The 22,642-nt window shown below is 44.3% G+C and overlaps 1 non-coding gene across 1 annotated transcript; it reads right to left on the reverse strand.

Moving 5' to 3' along the window:
• Positions 1 to 17,768: 17,768 nt before the first annotated feature.
• LOC140852715 (small nucleolar RNA R71) lies at positions 17,769 to 17,875 on the reverse strand. Its single transcript, XR_012135617.1, has one exon. It is a non-coding gene; the product is annotated as a small nucleolar RNA R71 (small nucleolar RNA).
• Positions 17,876 to 22,642: the final 4,767 nt, after the last annotated feature.

Below are 22,642 nucleotides of genomic sequence, written 5' to 3' on the forward strand. Positions count from 1 at the left end.
CACTACTCTTCGTAACAAACTCCTCCTGACCTCGGGTAACCCACTGCCAGATGGTTACAAACATCGCTATCAGTCTGTTGCCTCCTCCACCTATAAAAGGGGGACCCCAGATACGTTATTCTCTAAGCTCTCATTTTCTTACCTAAAAACTCTGCTAAAATTTTTGTTCGATCACTCCATTCTTATTGAGGCAGAAAACTGACTTGAGTGTCGGAGGGTCTTGCCGGAGCAACCCCACCTCCGGTTTAGACTTCTTTTATAGGTCCCGATGGCGACCGCGACTCCCTCGACTCCAGCTTCTCCGACGCAGGTGAATTTTTGCACCAACAGGATTGGCACTAGAGGAAGGGCTGTGTCTTCGTAGTACCCTTGTTCTTAAAGGAGCGCTCAATGGGACCGTCTCTGGTCATCTTTTCCGACATCCACTCCTCCTTCCCCCACTAGGTCTTTGCCCGATGCCTCCCCGCAAAGCATCCACGTGACGATCCACAACCTCCGCGGCCAGATCTCAGGCTCCGACCTCACCTCCAGTTTCCCAGCCTCCTCCGGCAACGGCGGTTGGCGCGGAGCAATTCGACCTATTGATGCAGCAGGTCAGAGGCCTCACTGAAACTGTGCAGGCCATGCAACAGCAGCCGCAGGCATCAGTGCGACTGGAAAGAGCATCATCGGAACCCCAAAATCTGACGGTAGGACGGACCACTTGGACCAGCCGCCCCATCTTTCCCGAAAAGATGAATCCAAGGGTGGAGAGCCCTCAATCAGACCATGATTCCACCCCTGGAAGATCTCTACCTCCATTCTGCCAGAAGACCCTCGAGACCCGCAGTCGAGAAGATTTTCTGGACCGGAGGCTCCAGGAGATGAACAGGCGGATCGAAGAGCTCTGCCACGCTCCCCCTGCTTATGGTGAGGATATTTGTACTGACCCTCCCTTTTCTCAAATGATCATGCAGGAACCGATCCCGCCGAACTTCAAACTCCCTCAATTCGAAAGCTACGATGGGACTTCAGACCCAGTTGACCACCTAGAGGCCTTCCGGACAATGATGCTGCTTCATGGCGCGCCTGACGCCATTCTATGCCGAGCCTTCCCATCCACCTTGAAGGGAGCGGCGAGAAACTGGTACTCAATGCTGAAGCCGGGTACCATCTTTTTTTTTGATCAGATGAGCCACCAATTTGTGGCCCATTTTGTCAGCAACCGGCATCCCCGGAAGGGCTCGGAGTCCCTCATCAACATCAAGCAGAGGGAGGGGGGTCCATTCGGGCCTACATCAACCGTTTCAATGTCGCCGCGCTGGAGGTCTGGAACTTGGACCAGTCGGTAGCGATGGCCGCTCTGAAGGGCGGCCTTCAGAAGAACGACCTTTTGTTCTCCCTGGAGAAGAAGTACCCCAGAGATTTTGCTAATCTGTTGGCTCGGGCCGAAGGGTACACCCGAGCAGAAGAAGCCTTTAAAATGAAGATGAGGAGACCGCGAGAGAGCGGCAGGCGGGAGACTCGAGTAAGCCCGCAGTCAAAAATGGGCGGAGAGAAGCTCGGCCACATTCTCGAACTCCTCTCGGGCACAAGCGTGTCCAGACTCCTCCCCAGGTACACAGGCAGGGAAGCCCGGATCGTCGGGCTCGACGGGATTCTCCCCCAGAAAGATTCCGCAGCTATGCCCCCCTCAACGCGTCAAAAACCCAGGTGCTGATGGAGGTCAGAGAGCAGCTCTCTAGGCCAGAGAGGATGCGCACGCACCTCGAAAAGTGCAATCCTAACAAGTTCTGCCTCTACCATCGCGACCACGGCCACGACACGGAGGAATGCATCCAGCTTGAGACGAGATCGAGGAGCTCATCCGATGAGGTCGGCTCGACAGATTCATTCGACGCCGGCCTGAGGGTAGAGAAGATCGGCCAAGGGTCCTACCGCAGCCTGAGCCGCCAAGGAGGGAAGAGCAGCCCGGAGATCGGCCTCCAATCGGGATCATCAACTCTGTCTCTAGAGGACCTCGACAGGGAGCAGACCTTCCACAGCGCTAGGATTTGAAAACTTGTAAATGTATAACGAACGACTCTATTTTAAATCAAATTTCTTTCAGATCTACACATCTTTTCCTTTTTGGCACGGACTTGTAACGACAGGGGATGACTCCTTCGGGCAACAAAAATAAACCCTAATGTGGGCAAAGTCGAAGGCCCGGTTACCCTTAGACCGGATGGGGGGAGAGGCCAAACAGTGCCCATATGCACCCCCACAGTCATGTTAGGGACAGGAGGAGAACCTCGCCCTAACATGAGCAAAGTCGAAGGCCCGGTTCTCTTAGATCGGATGGAGGGAGAGGCCCTGCAACGCCCACATGTGCCCCCACAGCCATGTTAGGGACAGGAGAAAAATCTTGCCCTAACATGAGCAAACTCGAAGGCCCGGTTCCTCTTAGACCGGATGCGGGGAGAGGCCAAACAGCGCCCACATGCGCCCCCACAGCCATGTTAGGGACAGGAGGAGAATCTCACCCTAACATGAGCAAAGCCGAAGGCTCGATTCTCCTTAGATCGGATGGGGGAGAGGCCCTGCAACGTCCACATGTACCCCCACAGCCATGTTAGGGACAGGAGGAGAACCTCGCCCTAACATGAGCAAAGTCGAAGGCCCGGTTACACTCAGATCGGGTGGGAGGAGAGGCCATACAGCGCCCACATGTGCCCCTACAGCCCCATTAGGAGCAGAAGGAGAACCTCATCCTAACCTGAGCTGAAACCGACCACATCAGAAATAGGGGAAGAACCTCATCGTGACGCCGACTAAGGTCCGACCGTTCGAGATCCGGTAAGAAAAAGAAAACTTTCACGATGACCCCTCTACGCCACCGCGACCCCCTACCCCAATGAAAAATGGAGGCCGAACTACATTAAAAGCACAAAAGACCTCGTCTCTATGAAGAGGGAGGAAGAGAAAGTAAGATCTACGGTCACAAACGAAAGGCAAACCGACACGGTGATAACCAGGAACCTCCAAGCGGCATCGACACTGAACCAGAAACTCAGCAATGACGACCTAATGCACAGATGAGCAAGGAATCCTCGAACAACATCGACATCACACGGGACAAAAATGAAAGAAGTCCGACACACGATAGTTCAACACGACATACGGGTAAGATAGCAAAGACCTTTTCATTTCATTAGCAAAACATGCATTACAGAGCCTGGAAGCCTGAAGAAGAAAAAACAACAAAAACGACAACGACAACGACAACGGCGACGACAAACAGACAAGCGACAAAAGAAGACACTTAGAGAAACAAAAGACGAAAAGAGCCCTAAGGGGGCCTGACTTCCTCCGACCTCGAACTTTCGGCTTCGACCCTCGTCAGGGAGCGCCTTAAACCTTCGACTTCTACTTCCAATTTCCTCTCTCTCATTAGTATCTCCATGTATCTTCGGTGAAGTCGCTGGCTTTCATTCTCCACCTCTCGATGCCTTTTTCTCAGGACCTCGGATTCTGCCTCTGCGTCCTTGACGGCCTGCTGCTCGCATACCAGCTGGATCTTCAATTGCTGCAGCTCGGCCTTCCCCTCCCCAAGGGCGACAGATAGCTCTTCTATGGTTCTTCTCAGGGATTGGAGTTCGCTGGAATCCAGAGCGGGGGCAAGCTGAGCCCCTCCAGCTAGCTGCCTCTGAAGGCGGGCAACTTCATCGGTCGCCATCCTGAGCTTCCCCCTGTATTCGTCCACCTGCCTGCACCAGCCGGCCTGGTATGCGTCATAGCTCGCCTCGGCATCTCGAAGCTGCTGCTGAAGGTCGGAGACCTTCTTCGACCATTCCCGATCGCTGTCGGCCCGAGTAGGAAGCCGGGATGAGCTTCCTTCCAGCTGGCTAATCCTCTCCCGTGCAGCCGACAGCTCCACTCTGAGAGAACTGATCTTGGCAGCTTGAGCCCAGGATCGATCGCTGGCACATTTTTTGTGTTCCTTGAGCTCCTTCTCGAAGTTCGCTTTCCTCCAACTGTACTCCATGATCCCCTTCACGTGGAGGTTCCGAAAGGGGTGGCCTCCGCGGTGGCTTCAGAGTGGCTCTCCCTTAACCTGCGAAGTTCGCCATCCATCTTCTTCGACCTCTTTGTCAAATGATGAACTTTTTTCTTCAGACGTTGGATCATGGACTTCAGTGAAATTTCCTGTGGCAGGGAAAGCGCTTCGGCAGGACACTGCCATCGGGAGGCAAAAGCGTCAAGGCGCATCCCATTGCAAAAAAAAAAAAGAGAGAGGGGGAGCAAAGTGGAGAAGCCCTCCAAAAGGAGAAATCCGATTTTATTGATTGAATATTTCTTAAAGACAAGAGAGAAAAAAAAAATTACAATAAAAGAAAAATACAAAGTCAGAGGTCTCAGACCTCTGAAGTAGGGGCTGGGGAGCTCGGTGTCCCCGGAAGAGGAGCTGCGGTGGCGATAGCAGTGGGAGAGGGACCGGCTTCATCTTCAGACGCCTCGCCCAAGAAGCTGAGGTCGAGCTCGGAAAATCTCTGAACCACTTTCTCCTGGCAGAGCTCGAATCCTTTAATGAAGGCCTCTTGGCCGAACTTGACGTTCAGGTCTCTCATCTCCGCAGAGACCTTGAACTCCTCCAACGTCAGAACCCTGACCTCCGAGACCAGGACCGAGATCTGCTCCACCAAATTGGCGACCTCAGCCTCCGCCTTCCTCGCCGTCTCCTCTGAGGTCCGCTTCTCTCACTCCAGGGCCTGCTTTTCTTTCACCAGGGCCTCTTGGAGGTTGGCTACCTCATCAACCTTTTCTTGGAGGCGGGCAACTTCGGTCCGATGACGCTCCTCCGCCTGGATGGCATCCCTTCTCACCCGATTCGTCACCTCGATGTTGGCGAGGAGCTGGTGCTCGATCTGCAAGGGCGGCTAGGAGGTCAGAATAAGAGTTGGAGAATTAATTAAACAAAGGTGCGAAAGGAAGGAGGGAGGTGAATCTGTTTACCTCAAGAAAGGACCCTAGGGAGTCCCAAACCCACTGTTCGAGATCAGCGCGATCAATCCTCTGGACGACCTCGGGCAGGATGCAGCCGTCAATCAGCCACTTTATCAAGTCCCTGTCATTGAAGGGATTCTCCCTCTGCTCTTCTTCAGAACCGTAGGACTCTTCGATGGCGGCCCGACGGCTACTCACCCTGCGGGCCACTGACTTTCTTCTCCTCCCCCTCTCGACCTCGGGCACCTCCACGGAACGGACCCCCAGAATGGGAACCTCAGTAGGGGGACTCCTGGAAGAAGTCTGGGGAGACGGAGGTTCGGCGTCCGAAGGAACTTCGACTGCGAAGGCCGTCTGGCATGCGTGGCCGAGCTCGTCTCCTCCGTCCTAGCCTTCTTCGCCGATCCGGAGGCCGCGGCGCCTTTTCTTTTGTGGGCCTTGAGGCCCCTGGCGAGCATCCGTACTGCTTCGGCGTCCATCCCTAAAAAAAAAAAAAGAAGAGAAAAAGAGAGAAAAAAGAAGAAAAATTAGTGACGGGGTAAAAAAGGAAGAAGTGGCGTGCAAAAAAAAAAAAAAGGGAGAGAAGAGGAAAGGAAAGATGGGATACTCGCAGGATCCAGTGGACTCAGACCGATGTTGAACAAAAATTGCTCCTTCAGAAGGTTGGGAAGGGAAGGAGCCGAATAACCAAGAAGCCTCCGGGCGGCCTGAAGGTCGTCCTCCCCCAGGCTAGGAGCCCGGCGGACAGAGTCCCTTAGGGAGCCCCAAGGGGGCAATCCCAACCTCAGGGTCGGATAATGGACGAAGAGGTACTTTCCCTTCCAATTATGGATTGAAGAGGGAGCGCCTTTCAGCAACCCCTTCTTGCTAAACTGGAGGGAGAAATACCACCAGTCCTTTGCTGAAGGGTGACGCTTGAAGGTGTAGAAGTGCCTAAATAAAGAAAGAGATGGCTGAACTTCGACTACATGGCAAAGGGAGAGGAACCCTATCAAAAACCTAAAGGAATTCGGTGCTACTGAAGCTAAAGAAATATCTAAGAAACGAAAGAGGGCGACAACGAAAGGCGAAAGTGAAAGTCGAAGTCCAGCACGGAAGGCCTCCTGATACAGGCAGAAGTGGCCAGGCAGGGGGGTGCTAGCCCAGTCGGCAGGACTAGGGAGCTCCAGATCGTACTTCGAAGGAACTCTATACTGAACCCTTATCAGTAGGAGTTTATCCAGAGTCAGAGAACAGGGAATGACATCCGACGCAAAAATCGGGCGAGGCCCAGCCATAGATGTGGGTTCATCTACAGTGTGGGGGTCCTGGGGGGCTGACGCGGACGAACTCCTGGAACCACTAGAGGCGGAGGTATCGGAAGATATTTCAAACGAAGACCCTAAAGATCCCGGAGAAATCAGGCGGGACAAGGGGTGAGGGGTTGCGGGAGACCAAATCAGAGGAATGCGGCAGAAGAAAAATGGAGGAGAAAAGGCCCCTAAATGGAAGAAGAAAAATGAAGGTTCCGGGACTAACCTAGATCGCTCTGAAAAATACAGAGGGGCGAGGACAGGGATGACTCGAAGAACGCTTGGGGCCAAGGCGGAGCCAAAAGGGGTCAGAGCTTTCGGAGAGAAGGCAGACACCAACAGAACTTTCAGGTAGGATGAGGCCTCTAAAGGTGAAAAGGCGGGTTTAAATAGACCCTGGGATCCGACGCTATAATGATCGCGGATCTCCCTAGGCCGACCCACGCTCGCCACGTGTCCCACTCGCCATGGCAGGCGGCTAAAAGCGGCTGACAGCTGACAGAGCCATTACTGCACCGTACCTGGGCCAACATACCAGCGGAAATTCTGAAAGATCCCTTCGAATCGCCCCGATTCGAAAAGACTCCAGCACGTGCGCATTTAATGCCAAAATATCTGGGGGCGATCGTGCACAGGATTCAAGGGGACAACTTCGGTTGCGAAAATTTTTCGGTACTTCCTTCATTCGAAATTCGAACTCGAAAGTAGGGGGACTGGTGTTGGGTATAAAATACCCCCCAACTGAAGTTCGTGACAGGAGTGATCCTCCGAGGATCCAACCGACTTCCGACCTCCGACATGTCTCTTCAAACCTCCCAGGCAGCCGAGCCTCCGCAACACTCTCAAGTTTTGCTGATGGATAAGCCCCCACCAGCGTCGATCGAATTCTTCACGACGGACGGACTCCACCAAAATTTCCACGATGATCGACCATCTTCTAGACTTCGCCCGGACTCCTACGGGAGTCGGACCTCATCCCCGACCCCGACTGCAGGCAGACTTCGTCCGGACTCCTACGGGAGCCGGACTCCACCCACGACTTCAATTACAGGTAGACTTCGTCCGGACTCCTACGGGAGCCAGACTTCGCCCCCAACTCCAATTGCAGGTAGACTACGCCCGGACTCCTACGGGAGCCAGACCTCGTCCCCAACTCCGGCTGCAGGAAGACTTCGCCCGGACTCCTACGGGAGCCGGACCTCATCCTGACCCCGGCTCCAGGCAGACTTCGTCCAGACTCCTACGGGAGCCGGACTCCGCCCTTGACTTCAATTACAGGTAGACTTCATCCGGACTCCTACGGGAGCCGAACTTCGCCCCCACTCCAATTGCAGGTAGACTTCGCCCGGACTCCTATGGGAGCCGGACCTCGTCCCCAACTCCAACTGCAGGAAGACTTCACCCGGACTCCTACGGGAGCCGGACCTCGTCCCTGACCCCGGCTGCAGGCAGACTTCGTCCGGACTCCTACGGGAGCCGGACTCTACCCACGACTTCAATTATAGGTAGACTTCGTCCAGACTCCTATGGGAGTCAGACTTCGCCCCCAACTCCAATTGCAGGTAGACTACGCCCGGACTCTTACGGGAGCCGGACCTCATCCCCAACTCCGGCTGCAGGAAGGCCTCGTCCGGACTCCTATGGGAGCCGGACCTCATCCCCGACTCTGGCTACAGGCAGACCTCGTCCGGACTCCTACGAGAGCTGGACTCCGCCCACGACTTCACCTACAGGAAGACTTCGTCCGGACTCCTATGGGAGCCGGACTCCGCCCACGATTTCAATCACAGGTAGACTTCGTTCGGACTCCTACGGGAGCCGAACTCCACCCACGACTTCACCTGCAGGCAGACTTCGTCCGGACTCCTACGGGAGCCGGACTTCGCCCACGACTTCAATCACAGGTAGACTTCGTCCGGACTCCTACGGGAGCCGGACTCCACCCACGACTTCAATCACAGGTAGACTTCGTCCGGACTCCTACGGGAGCCGGACTCCGCCCATGACTTCAATCACAAGTAGACTTCGTCCGGACTCCTACAGGAGTCGGACTCCGCCCACGACTTTAATCACAGGTAGACTTCGTCGGACTCCTACGGGAGCCGGACTCCGCCCACGACTTCAATCACAGGTAGGCTTCGTCTGGACTCCTACGGGAGCCGGACTTCGCCCCCCGACTTCAATTACAGGTAGACTTCGTCCGGACTCCTACGGGAGCCGGACTTCATCCCCAACTTCGACTGCAGGAAGACTTCGTCCGAACTCCTACGGGAGTCGGACTTCGAGCTCCTGTTGCAAGCGAACCACTCCGAGTTACCGCTGCAAACGAACTACTTCAAGTTCCTACCACGAGCGGCCTTGGCTGAGACTCCTCGACAAATGATCTCCGTCTGGGCTTCTACGGAGATCGGACTCCAACCGAATTTCGACCGACGGCCTGGACCCCCTGGCAGGCCGCAGTAACGGCCACGACTCTGCTCCACTTCCTGTGATGGATTTCGTGCGGCTCCATCACTCCCTGGCAGACCACAATAATGGCCACGATCCTGCTCCACTTCCTGCGACGAATTCCGCATGGCTCCATCACTCTCTGGCAGGTCGCAGTAACGGCCACGACTCTGCTCCACTTCCTGCGATGGACTCCATGCGGCTCCATCACTCCCTGGCAGACCACAATAATAGCCACGATCCTGCTCCACTTCCTATGTCGGATATCGTGTAGATCCTCCATCCTCTGGCAAGTCGCGACAACGGATGCCGCTCCACTCCCCGCAACAGACTCCACGTGGCATGTCCGGATGATAGCCACGATTCCACTCCACTACTCTTCGCAACAAACTCCTCCAGACCTCGGCAGCCCACTGCCAGATGGTTACAAACATTGCTATCAGTCTGTTGCCCCCTCCATCTATAAAAGGGAGACCCCAAATACGTTATTCTCTAAGCTCTCATTTTCTTACCTAAAAACTCTGCTAAAATTTTTGTTCGAGCACTCCATTCTTGTTGAGGCAGAGAACTGACTTGAGCGTCAGAGGGTCTTGCCGGAGGAACCCCACCTCCAATTTAGACTTCTTTTGTAGGTCCCGACGGTGACCGCGACTCCCTCGACTCCAGCTTCTCCGATGCAGGCGGATTTTTGCACCAACAATTTTTAATTGAGAGCTACTCGACTCGAATGCATTTTTGTCGAGTCAAAAAGGTCAATGGGAGTACAGTTGTCTTCTTCGTACTGTACGTTGATGACATCCTCCTAATTGAAAATGATATTTCTATATTAACCTCAGTCAAAATATGATTGTCTAAGGAGTTCTCTATGAAAGATCTAGGAGAAGCATCCTTTATACTGGGTATTAAGGTCTATGGAGATAGACCAAATAGGATGCTGGGACTTTCACAGAAGATATACATAGAGGAGGTGCTAAAAAGATTTAGCATGAAAAACTCCAAAAGAGGTTTAGTACCTTTTAGACATGGCATTCATCTCTCCAAGAAGATGTGCCCTAGAACACCTGAGGAGATTGAACGCATGAGCAAGATTCCTTATGCTTCGGCAATAGGAAGCCTCATGTATGCCATGCTATGTACACGACCTGATATAGCCCATGCTGTGAGTGTCACAAGCAGATATCAGTCGAATCCAAGAGAAGAGCACTGGACTTCTGTCAAATGTATCCTTAAGTACTTGAGAAGGACTAAGGATATGTTTCTATTCTTTGGGAATAAAAAACTCCAGGTTCAGAGATTTATAGACTCAGACTTTATGTTTGATATAGATGATCAAAGTCGACATCTGGGAGTCTATTCATTTGCAATAGTGGTGCAATTAGCTGGAAGAGTTCCAAGCAGACGGTAATTGCTGATTCCACCATGGAGGCAGAGTATATTGCTGCATCGGAAGCTGCGAAGGAGGTATTCTGGTAAAAAAGTTTGCCGCAGAGCTTGAGTGATTAGAATGATATTTTTGATCCATGATTACCTCAAAAAAGATTATATCGAGGTTAAGAGAGTCGACTCCACAGACAATGTGGCAGACCCATTGATAAAGCCATTAAGCCAACAGAAGATCGAAACCCAACTTGAGAAGATGGGACTTAGATATGTAGCCAATTGGCATTAGATTAAGTGGGAGTTTGTTAGATGTGTGCCCTAAATACCAGATTGGCTGACACATTTCTGTACAAATATGAGGGCAAATTTATAATTTTGACTATAAATGAATAAAAGGGTTATTCTACTATCACATTGTGTACATTATGTCTGTGATACATCCTTTGAGTTAGTAGGAATGTTAATTCATATTTTTAAGAGTTAAAAATTTAAGGCATGAATTTACATAACTAACTCATAAACAGCTCCTGACCATAGGATCATCACGAGGATGGTGATCGATCCAGAAGGTTGATGTATGATCGCTTTCTTAGGGTAGATATATTTTGAGTCTATGGTGTGGAGACACCAGAGTAAGAGTACAGAAATTCATTGAGAATGAGAGTACTGAGCATGACCACCTCGAGCAGTCATAAGGAAGTCTACCTTTTCATCGATGACTAGCTCGATGCTGCAGCTGTGTGTCTAGTTCTTTGACCTGAGGTACATCGACAGTTCACCTTAAGTATGTTATAGTTTGACTACACAATAACTCAGTCTCTTAGCCATTCGAAATCTTGAGGTGTATGTTGGCTGTAGCATATTCATTGTAGGAACCAGATTGCACCAAGATGGGATCTATCAACCTCGGTAGATGAGAGGAGTAGTTCTATGATGATCGAAAGATCGAGTCCTTAAGCCCATGGCTATGGCAGAGTGAAATAATGAAAAAAAAAATTCCATTGGGGTTTCACATCGGACTCGGATCGATCGATTGATTCATATGACTTAGTTGGGTTTGACGAGTTCACCTTAACCCTAATTCAGTCGGGACTCATGATAGAGGAACTCAATCACACAGGTAGCTGCACCGAGAGGTTCGTCTTCATTTCTGATGGGTTGCCATCATATACTGCTAGGTGTCATTGATAGATTTTGGAGCAATTAGAATGATATTGATAATCGATCATTCTAATTGTCTGAATTAGAAGAGTTCTGATCCATCGAAAGGAGTTTCGATGATGTCAATGATGAGATCACGATATATCTCATTATCATATAAAAATAAACCTAACTAGATCACACAAATAAGAGTTAGGGTCTGAATGTCATCAATTGAGCTAGTCCAGTTCGATTGATTTGGATTAGATCCAATTAGGTTCAAGAAAAGCATGCTAGCATACGATTGAGCCTAACTTTCTCCTTGTGCAATCTTTTTCATCTCGACTAAGCCAAATGTGATTTAACTCACACAGAGAACCTTGAGAAGATTTTTCTCATCTGACTGAAGCCAGTCCAGTTTAGAAAAATCTTGTCTTAATTTATGAGATGAATTTAAGACAACACCTGCTAATTCCTATCACGTGCCATTTCTATTTTAGGACATCGATCAAACATTGACTTATGGATCTTAAAATGAAGGCCACATGGCAAGAGGTCATTGGAGAGTTTTTGTAGAGTGTCTACCTGCTAAACTAGGCCTCAAAGTGGGCACCAAGATCAGATTGGGTGTGCACCCCAAGTGGATAAGGATAGAGTCCCATGAGATGAGGACTCTGATCCCTTGATCGACTTGGACTGTGGGGCGCCAATCTCACTGTGCTTATCCAGTGTTGGCACCAACAGTGATGGAAATTGAGGAGATTCTTATCTGATATGATCAAATGACATCACTCCATCAATCAAAATTTTTTTAGAATTAATTAAAATTTTTTGATGGGTCGAATGATGTGGCACTGCATGACGCAGTAAGATCTATTTAAACCCTGTCTGTGCCTAGGGTTTAGAGATTCTACTCAATACCCAGAAAAAATGAGATTTTCCTCCACTTTCCACATCCCATCTGCTCCTCTCTCTCCCCTCTTCACTTCCAAGAAGTTGGACATCCATCTGGTGCTTGTCCAAGGCGTGGTGGTCCTCTGAATAGAAGGCTGCAGGGATTTATCGAGAAGCAGCTGCTCTAGCTTCAGAAGATCTTTTGAAGATCTTTCAGATCAGATCCAGATCTGATTTTTAGAGTAAAATTTGCAAGGAGAAGACAATCTAGATCCTACTTGAGTGGATACTGGTAGAGGCCAGATGACTGCGTGGCTATTTTTGAACTTCGGGCATTGCTGCGATCATCTACAGGGTAATCGAGTTACCCTAGAGGTATTTCTCTAATCCTCAAATTTTAAATTTAATTTTAGATTAAATATCAGATAATAAAAATTAGATCTAATAGACCTTAGATCTAAAATAAAGTAGAATAATTTTTTTAAAAAAATATTCTATCCCAGATCTCATTAGATCTGGAAGATCCTATAAGAAAAAAGGTGATTTTTTCCTTCACCAAGTTGTCTCATGCCCAAGGTGTTGGCATCCCACTTTTTGGCTAGTTGCTGGTGTTTTGTAGTAGCAAAGAGCAAGGAGAAAGAGCCTAGAGAAGAGGAGAAGAAGAAGATCAAGAGAAAGATCAAATGTTGATCGCGATCTAGGCTTCGTTCAGATTTAGCAGACTGAATTTTAGAGAATCAAAATTCAAATCTTAGAGGGCTGATCCCGAGTGGATACTCATAGAGGTCAGATACTTGTGTGGCTAACAGAAAATCTCATCTCTTTCAGATTCAGATTTGATATGTGATTTGATCATAATTTAAATTTCAGCATATATCAATTTTAGCATATGAAATAGATCTATGTGATTTTATATTTTTATGCATGCAAAATTTAAATTAAAATTACTTTAATCTTATTCTCCACTGCGATGTTTAGAAAATTAAATTTTGAAACATATATGTATGCTTCAAACCCCAAATTCTAATATATGTTTGGGGTGTTCCCCACTCCACATCGATGAGCCTCTCCCCTTGCTCTCTTTGCTATCGGGTGTTTGAGGGGAGTTGCCGGCCTTCTCTCACTAGTACTGTGACTGTCTTCCCTCTTCCTCTCCAGACTCTCGTGGGATGTTGCCGGCCTCTCCATCCACCGGTTAGACCCCCCTATCTTCTCCCCTTCTATTTCTCTCCCTTGCTCCTCTATCTCTCTTTCCCTTTCTCTTTTTATCCTACTGTTGGCATCGAGATTGGAGCATTTGTCAGCCCTTCTCAACTATGGGCCTTCCATCGGAAGTCACTTCTCTTTGCTTGCTTTGTTGAGGCATTGGTGGAACGGCTGATCATAGCAACTTTGATGGAGGCATTGATGCGGTCTCCTCTTTCCTCTCCTGGGACAAATTGATCTAACAATCTCCTCTGACAATCAGATTTGCTTCTTCCCCATCGGTGGCATGAAGGACATCTTTCTCTATTTGAAATTCAAATTTAAATTTCACAGTTGTTAGTTTGATGGGTGTTTTTTTCTCTTTTTGAAATTTAAATTTCAAATTTGAATTATGTTTGTTGCTGGGGGTTTTCTTTTCTCTTCTGTACTGCGGTCTCTTATCTTTTGTACTTCTTTTTACTCTCTTGTTTATTAATAAATTTGGTGACTATCGTGCGTATGCACCATAGACTCCTTTTATATCAAAAAAAAAAAGAAGAAGAAGCAGGGAAGAAGACTTCCGATCTCGAGTCAGATGGGGAAAAAGATTCTAGGGCTCATCGAAGCCCTAGATTCAAACTATAAAATGTCCTTCCTCTCTTCCCTCTTAGTCCCATGCCTAATGATAGCCTATTTCGCAAGTGCACGAAATCGCTCAAGTAATATAATGATAAATAAGAGATCGTTCCCACGAGGACTGAGTTTAATTACCAAAAATGAATGCTAATTTTACTAATATCTAAACGATCGAAACTGAATGACAGTGAAAAATAAAATTAACTCTAAAGAACTCAATGAAAGCTGAATCAAAATTCGATTGATAAAGCACTAGGGTATATCTAATTTCACTTGGACCAATTATCAATTCCAGTTATTTCGATTAATAATCCAAATTTAATTATTAATGCAAGGATAAATAATCCTAAATTATTTAATAATCTCTCTCGAGTCTTATTAAATATACTAATTAAAACCTATAATCTATCTTCCAATAGTAAAATAGATTTTAATTAGTTCAATAAGCACAGTGATTATTTTCAAGATCCCACAGGTCAAATCTTCTGCTTCCGCTCCAATTATTATTCCGATGATGTTTGTTATTAACTTCAATTTATAATCTTCCTTCCCAGTATCAATTATAAATAGAAATTAATCAAGTACCAAAGATAATAATACTTAAAAGCATTAAGTGCAAATAACAAATAATTACATTAACAAAGAAAATTAATACAAGATTCTGGAATTGAAATTAAATCCAAGCTACATCAGGTACCCTAGCTAGAAATTTAGCTTTTCATCATATCAAAATCAAACTCAAGTTTACTTGAATAAAACTCTAAAATCATCCTAACAATGAGTTCTAAAAAATAAATTCAAAGTAAACAAGTGAAAGAATTAAAAACTCTGAAGGAATTGCAGAGCCGAATGAATCCTCTCTTCAAATCTTCCAGATACTCCAAACTCTCCTTGCTTGATTTCTAGCTTTCAAAGATGATTCTCCTCTCCCTTTTGCTGGTGTTTTTTGATCCTTAAATAGGTCTAGGGCTAGGGTTAAGGTGGTATTTTTCTCATGATTTTATTCTATATATCATTCTTTCTATTTGGTATAGAATCTCTCCTCCTTTGGATAGGCTTTAAGCAACCACCAGCCATCTACTCCTTATGCTGCCCAAATTTTCTGATTTTATTATGATTTCTATAGTAAAAGAAGAAAAGGAGGCATGGTTAATTAGAGAAGAAGAATTTCTTCCTTTCTGGGTCCACAAAATCTGCAAAACAAAGTAAGGTTTCGGCTGCCCAAATCAAGTTTTCCAAGAATTGGTTCCAATTCTTTCTAAGTTTGCTCCTCATGCAGAATTAGTTTGGACTCTGATTTTCTTTCATTTAATTCTTTCCAAGATAGCTCTTTGCCACCCAAAATTGGTTGCCATATCAGATCTTTGTGCCAAGAAACACTAAGAAAAATCTGGGTGTATCGGGTGTTTCTTGTTGTGTCCAATATTGTTACCAACTTCAACCTACTGTAGCCACCTCATCTGGAATCCAAATTTAATTTTGTAAATTATGTTCCTTTCTTTCTTCTCTCAAAATTCTGTAGGATCTAATCTTGCTCAATTTGGAGTCCTGTAGCTTGCCTTTTAGGGGTCCTCACACCAAAATATCCAGAATTTAGATTGGTTGACTAGATGGGAGAGATTAACTGCTTGATTTATTTCCTGCACCTCTAGTTTCTTTTCTGACTAATGATGCCAAAAAGGATAAGGTGTGGGGTCCATTGATATCTTGATTTGGTTATTCTGCTTTGAGGTGGACTCTGATTTTGATGCAAGACCTGATGACTCCGGATGACAAACCCTGCTGAATCGGACTCAACCAATTTCACTTAATTTGACCTTTAAAATATGGTTAAGCCCAATTAGGTGTGACCTGGCTCAATTACCTGTAATTGACATAAAACATATCAGGTTCTTAATTTATTTAGTTAATTATTATACCAATTTCATCAAAATCATTAAAAACTAATAATAATAATTACTATAAAAATATAATACATCAAATACCCCCAAACCTAAGTTTTTGGTTGTCCCCAAGCAAAAGAAAAGTCCAAATCAAAAATGAAGAATCTCAAAAAATTAATGCTAAAAACTTTATTTAACATTAATATACTCAAAATCCATCTAGACACAAAGGAGTAATACCCAAATGCCATGGCTTAACCACCCCAACAACCGAAAGGCAAACCCACAAGCTAACTATTCCAAACTCATTCATACTCAAACAAAATTATACACAATCAATAGCTACCCTGCTTCCTTTAGGTTTTAATAAAATAATTCAGTTCAAACATCCAATCGTGAATGCAAAATCCTATCAGCCCATCTCCACTAGTGCAAACAACGTACTCAAGAGATCAATAGGACTTTTTCGGGTAAAAAAAATGGAAAGCAAGCAACAAGAATGATGGTTATGGTCACATAAGTGAAAATAAATTAACCACAATAAATCATAGCATACTCAATTACTTATGCTTTACATCCCTTCCTTTATTTGTTTTATTTTATACTTTTAGAACAGCCTATACACTTTGGCACTCTTCCTTAAGTCATCATTTGCCTTTTTAAAATATCTAAGAAATAAAATATCTAGATTACTAGTAAAATCAACTATTCTTGATATTAAAGCACCAGTCTCCGACAATGACGCCAAAAACTTGATTGGACATCTTGTTTCTTTGCATTGCATCTCCATAATTAACTTTAAGGACACTTAACCCATTAATCAGATAAGGTGGGGATTTGATCACCCTTCCTTAGCCCAAAAATCACATCCTTCATCCTGCATAACCTAGACCTTAATCTAAAATCAATTAAACATTGGCCCTAGGATATTCGAGCTCAATAGGACAAGAAAGCCCTAAAGTTAGACTGGCTTCGAATTGATTAATTGCTCGGTGTCTAAGGCAAGTGGTTTTCAATTGGTTTCGTTGTCTGATCTGGCCAACTCAGTTGGTGTCTAAGGAAAGCAACAAGTAGGGGACCTCCCACATCTTACACTTACCTGGCCGAGATAGTTAGTCAGTTTTGGGCTTGGAGTGCTTGAAGGCGATCTTGGAACAGTTAGGAGCTATCTAGATCTAGGTTAACCCTAGGATAGAAAGTCCATTTTATGCTAACTTGTTTGCCATTAAAATTTAAACCTAATTAAAATACTCTTCTCTTTCATCTCTAGATTTAGGATTCCTTAGGACTCATCTCTAGAACTCTTTTCTCTCTCCTTCCTCTTCTCTCTTCTCTTTAAAAAAAAAAAGGATAATAATCTATCAAAATTACAACTTGGAAAAGAGAATCGGGTCGACTTGTGAGAATTGAATCAAACCCCATTTCAAGTCAAGAAATTGAATGTACTTGTAAACAAAACATTAAAGCAGTCAGAGAAGGGAAGAAATCTGAGGCAAAAGTAGATCCAGAAATGGCTGAAGATCCAAGGAGAGAAGTAATCCTAGTAGGGAATAATGAGGTTGCTAGAGAGGCAAACCCCAGGGCACTGCGGGATTATGCCATGCCTACCGTGAATGGAGCTTCATCTAGCATCACAAGACCACCTGTGCAAGCAAACAACTTTGAGATCAAGCCTGCTTTGATCCAAATGATCCAGACAGTAGTTCAATTTGGAGGATTGCCCAATGATGACCCTAATGCTCACATTGCAAACTTCTTGGAGATATGTGATACCCTTAAGCATAATGGAGTGTCAGATGATGCAATTCGGTTAAGATTGTTCCCATTTTCACTTAGAGACAAGGCTAAAGTTTGGTTACAGCCTCTTCCTGCTGGCTCGATCACCACTTGGAATGACTTAGCACAAAAATTTTTGACAAAATTCTTTCCACCTGCTAAGACTGCCAAGTTGAGGACTGACATCCAAACCTTCATGCAATTCGATATGGAGACCTTATATGAAGCCTGGGAAAGGTTCAAGGATTTGCTTAGGAGGTGTCCACACCATGGGCTGCCTAAATGGTTGGTTGTGCAAACCTTCTACAATGGGCTGAACAACCATACCAGAATTAATATTGATGCTGCTGCTGGAGGTTCATTGATGGGGAAGTCGCTTGATGAGGCCTATGATCTTTTGGAGGAAATGGCCAACAACAATTACCAATGGCCCAATGAGAGAAACATGGCGAGGAGACCGGCTGGGGTTCATGAGATAGACGCTATTACTGCACTCAATGCAAAGGTAGACACTCTTTTCAAAAAATTAGATCATTTATCTATTAATGCTGTCAATACTTGTGTGCAGACCTGTGAGATGTGTACTGGGCAACATGCTACTCGAGATTACCCGATTGACAGCTCATTCATGCCTCCAGTACAAGAACAAGTGCAATATGTGGCAAATCAAGGAAGGCAACAGAATAATCCATACTCAAACACCTACATGCCTGCCTGGAAGAACCATCCAAACAGTGACTTGCGTACTCATTGGTGATGAAGGCACCCGGTTACTCAGCAAGTCATATATTCAAAGTGCTTTGCATACTCATAATTCAAGTCACTGTTTGACGTAAAAGCAAACATGGGGCTCATGAATGCTCCTAGTTACTAGGCAACTTGAAACAGTGGAGTAGATTGTGCTTTTTTTTTTTTTTGAATGGAAGGAAAACTAGAAATTCAGTATGCTCTAACCATTATAATCAATTTATTCTCAAAAAATATGAACAGTAGATATGAGATAGGATGAAAAGAAAATATAAGGGGTCAAAAAGGATATGCTAAAGGAATGCCTATATCATTTCTCCAAGTAAATTGTCTACATTTTATTGCAACAAAGCTCACAAATAGGATTGGCGAAGCAAAGTAACTATCTCCTATACGAGATTTTATTTAAGTATTTACAAGTTTAAAACAGTCAATCCCTGAATTTGACTTCCAAATTTAAAGCTAAGATAGCCAAACAATAACACAAAAGTAAAATTATCTCCCTCTATATCCTTACAAGTGATCAATGAATCAACATTCCAATTTTTTTTTTATTAAAAAATAAAGACAAAGATGCAAACATAATGGCAATCCTATATTATTAACACGAAATGCTCATGCAAATGCACCCCCAAATCTGAATTGGACATTGTGCTCAATGACAAGATCATCATCACAATACATATTATAGCAAGGCATTCTTAAAGGTTAGGGGTACTCCCCTTTGTAGCGTGCCTATGCGTTTGTGCGAGTTTGCAGCTCGTCCTCAATCATTTCATCTCTCTTGTCTTCTTCAATGTGCCTACAAAAAGTGAACAACGTCCATTCAAACCTTAAAATATAGTGAGGATTAAAATTGACTCAAAAAAAAAATAAAAATAAAAATAAAAATAAAAAGAATTTTGCTTGGGTTGCCTCCCAAGAAGCGCTAGTTTATAGTCATTAGCTTGACTATCCCAATGCATTATGTCAGTGCTATGGAGGTTTTTGGTTGCTCAAATCCTCCATCTATGTATTCCTTCAACCTTTGCCCATTGACCTTGAAGGTCCTATCACCACTCTTCAGCTCAACAGCTTCATGTGGAAAAACTTGTATAATCTCAAATGGACCTGACCACCTAGACCGGAGCTTGCCTGGAAATAGCTTTAGGCGAGAGTTATACAGCAACACCTTTTACCTGCTTAGAATTCACGCCTCACAATATGTTTGTCATGCCATCTTTTCGTTCTCTCCTTGTAAATTCTTGCATTTTCATATGCATGAGACGGAACTCATCAAGTTCATTAAGCTGTAATAACCTTTTCTCCCCAACAGCTTCCATATTGAAATTTAGCAACCTAGTTGCCCAGTAAGCTCGATGCTCTAGCTCCACAGGTAAATGACATGCTTTTCATAAACTAGACGATACGGGGACATCCCAATTGGCATTTTGAATGCTGTTCTATATGTCCATAACGCATCATCTAATTTTAGGGACCAGTCCTTTCTTGATGAGTTGACAGTAGTTTCCAATATTCTTTTAATTTCACGGTTGGAGATCTCTACTTGTCCACTTGTTTGAGGATGATATGGTGTTCCTACAGATGAGTAACACCATATTTTGTCAATAGAGAATCTAAATAACGATTACAAAAATGCTTACCTCCATCCGTGATGATAGCTCTTGGAATATCAAAGTGTGTGAATATGTATTTCTTTAAGAATTTGAGCACACTCTTGGCATCATTAGAGGGAAGTGCTACTACCTCAATCCATTTGGATACATAATCCACCACCACCAGGATGTATTGGTTTGAATGAGAAGGTGGAAAAAGCCCCATAAAATCTAATCCCCACACATCGAACAGTTCTACTTCAAGGATATTGGTTAGTGGCATTTTCTATCTAAAAGAAATATTTTCAGTTCTTTGACATCGGTCACAAGAAGAAACAAAAGCAATAGCATCTTTAAACAGGTTAGGCCAATAGAAACCACACTGTAATACTTTAACAGCTATTTTGTTGGGTCCAAAATGGCCTCCACACTCTAATGAATGGTAGTGTTTTAAAATATTTTTAATTTCATCATCAGGCACACATTTCCTAATAAGCTGATCTGGACAATACTTATATAAATATGGATCTCCCAAAAATAATATTTTGCATCATGTAAAAAAAATTTTTTTTGCTGGTAATTAAATTCTGGAGGAATAATATCACATGCCTTAAAATTAACAATATCAGCATACCAGGGTGTACTAGATGTGAGTAATGCGAATAATTGCTCATCAGGGAATGACTCATTAATGGGTACCTCAATGTTCTCAATTTCTTTACTTAACTCTAACCGAGACAAGTGATCTGCTACAAGATTTTCTGCTCCTTTCTTGTCCCTAATCTCCAAGTAAAATTCCTGCAATAAGAGCACCCAACGAATTAGTCTCGGTTTCGCATCCTTCTTTTCAAGTAAATATTTAATTACTGAGTGATCAGTATAAACTATTATTTTTGCTCCTATAAGATATGGCCTAAATTTATCAAAAGCAAAAACAATAGCGAGCAACTCTTTCTCTGTGGTGGCATAGTTCAACTGTGCATTATTTAGTGTTCGACTCGCATAGTACACCACATGAAATCTATTCTCCTTTCTTTGTCCCAAGACTGCTCCTATAGCATAGTCGCTTGCATCACACATGAGTTCAAATGGTAGATTCATCAGGTGCAGTGATGATAGGAGCTGAGATTAATTCTCTCTTTAACCTGTTAAAAGCAACCAAACACTCATCAGTAATTTTAAAAGGTGCATCCTTGATCAATAAATTACAAAGAGGTTTGGTAATTTTAGAGAAGTCTTTTATAAATTTTCTATAGAAGCCAGCATGCCCTAAGAAACTCCTCACTCCTTTAATAGATGTTGGTGGTGGTAATTTCTCAATGACCTCCACCTTTGCTTTGTCTACTTCTATCCCTCTAGATGAAATCTTATGGCCTAAAACTATTCCTTCCTGCACCATAAAATGACATTTCTCCCAGTTCAACACAAGATTAGTTTCTTCACAATGCTGTAGAACTTGGGAGAGGTTAGTCAAACACATATCAAAAGAAGGACCAAAACTTGAAAAATCATCCATAAAGATTTCAATGAATTTTTCAACCATATCAGAGAATATAGACATCATACATCTTTGAAAAGTTGCAGGTGCATTACATAACCCAAATGGCATCTCCTATATACAAATGTTCCATATGGATAAGTAAATGTAGTTTTTTCTTGATCCTCAGGTACAATAAAAATTTGAAAATATCCTGAATAACCATCTAAAAAATAGTAGAAGGGATATCCGGACAATCTCTCAAGCATCTGGTCAATAAAAGGCAAAGAAAAATGATCCTTTCGTATGGCTTTGTTTAACTTCCTATAATCAATACACACACGCCAACCAGTGACTGTTCTAGTGGGTATCAACTCATTTTTATTATTTGTAATAATAGTCATCCCTCCTTTCTTAGGAACTACTTGAACAGGACTCACCCAACTACTATCAGAAATAGGGTAGATAATTCCTGCATCAAGTAACTTCATTACTTCAACTCTAACTACTTCCTTCATATTAGGATTTAACCTACGTTGATGCTCAATTGAAGGTTTGTAGTTTTCTTCCATTAAAATTTTATGCATGCATATACTGGGACTAATTCCCTTAATATCATCAATAGACCAGCCTAGTGCTTTCTTATGCTTTTTCAACACATGCAACAATTTTTTCTCTTGTTCAGCAGACAAATGAGCAGATATAATGACAGGAAAAATAGATGAGTCTCCCAAGAATGCATATCTTAAGTGAGAAGGGAGCTGCTTAAGCTCAAGCTTGAGGTTTGTCTTAGCCTCTATTGAATCCTGTATTTTCTCAACATCATTTAATACATCAACATGCTGTTTATTTTTAACACCATCAATCAAGTCATATTCAGAATTGTCAATTATTTCACTAACAAATTTATTAATCACATCTAATCTAAAACATTCATCATTCTCAAGAGGATATTTAGAAGAATTAAGTACGTTAAAAATTACCTCTTCTTGTCCCACTCTTAAAGTAAGCTTACCCTCATGGACATCTATAAGTGCCTTGCCAGTTGCAAGGAATGGACGCCCCAATATCAAAGGAACCTCTCTATCTTCCTCCATATCCAAGACAATGAAATCCACTGGGAAGATAAATTTGTCCACCTTGACTAATACATCCTCCACTATGCCTTTAGGATATGTCACCGATCGATCAGCTAGTTGTAATGAGACATTGGTCGGTTTCACA

The sequence above is a fragment of the Elaeis guineensis genome, chromosome 11 (genome assembly GCF_000442705.2).
Source record: "Elaeis guineensis isolate ETL-2024a chromosome 11, EG11, whole genome shotgun sequence".
NCBI classification, from domain to species: domain Eukaryota; kingdom Viridiplantae; phylum Streptophyta; class Magnoliopsida; order Arecales; family Arecaceae; genus Elaeis; species Elaeis guineensis.